Raw genomic sequence first — 502 nt, 5'->3', positions numbered from 1 at the left:
CCCTGAGAGCTCACATTTTAAGACTTAAACATTAAAAACATAAGATAATTTGTTCCACTTTTAAGAATTCTAAATGTCAGGGACTGGTGGCTTAACATATTTAGTAAACCCCTATTCTATCTGGGGATAAAGCTAAACCTGGGCCTGACCACTTGCCACATTCAGCCCTTATGAAAGGACTTGAAGGTATTTTTTTGTGGAAAGTGTAATGGGACAAGAAAGATGTAAACAAAGATGGGCATCATGAATTACTCCCCTGAACACAGTTAGCTGGCTTCCCCTGAAAACATCTGAGAAGGACTAGAAGTATTGACTATGGCCATCAATGTTCAAGGCCTTGCCCATGGGCTACTGGGACTAATGAACTCAAAGATTCTTGAAGGAACATGGCCTGTGTATAGAGTCTGATTTGATTTTTACTTTGCTGTAAACAATCACTTTAATGAAAATTGTTGACAAGGTCAAAAAAATAAAAGTCTTATCTTCCCCAACCTACACCAAG

Source organism: Chrysochloris asiatica, unplaced genomic scaffold, assembly GCF_000296735.1.
Source record: "Chrysochloris asiatica unplaced genomic scaffold, ChrAsi1.0 scaffold01521, whole genome shotgun sequence".
Lineage (NCBI taxonomy): Eukaryota > Metazoa > Chordata > Mammalia > Afrosoricida > Chrysochloridae > Chrysochloris > Chrysochloris asiatica.
The sequence above is the reverse complement of the archived record's forward strand: the minus strand, read 5'-3'. Positions refer to the sequence as shown.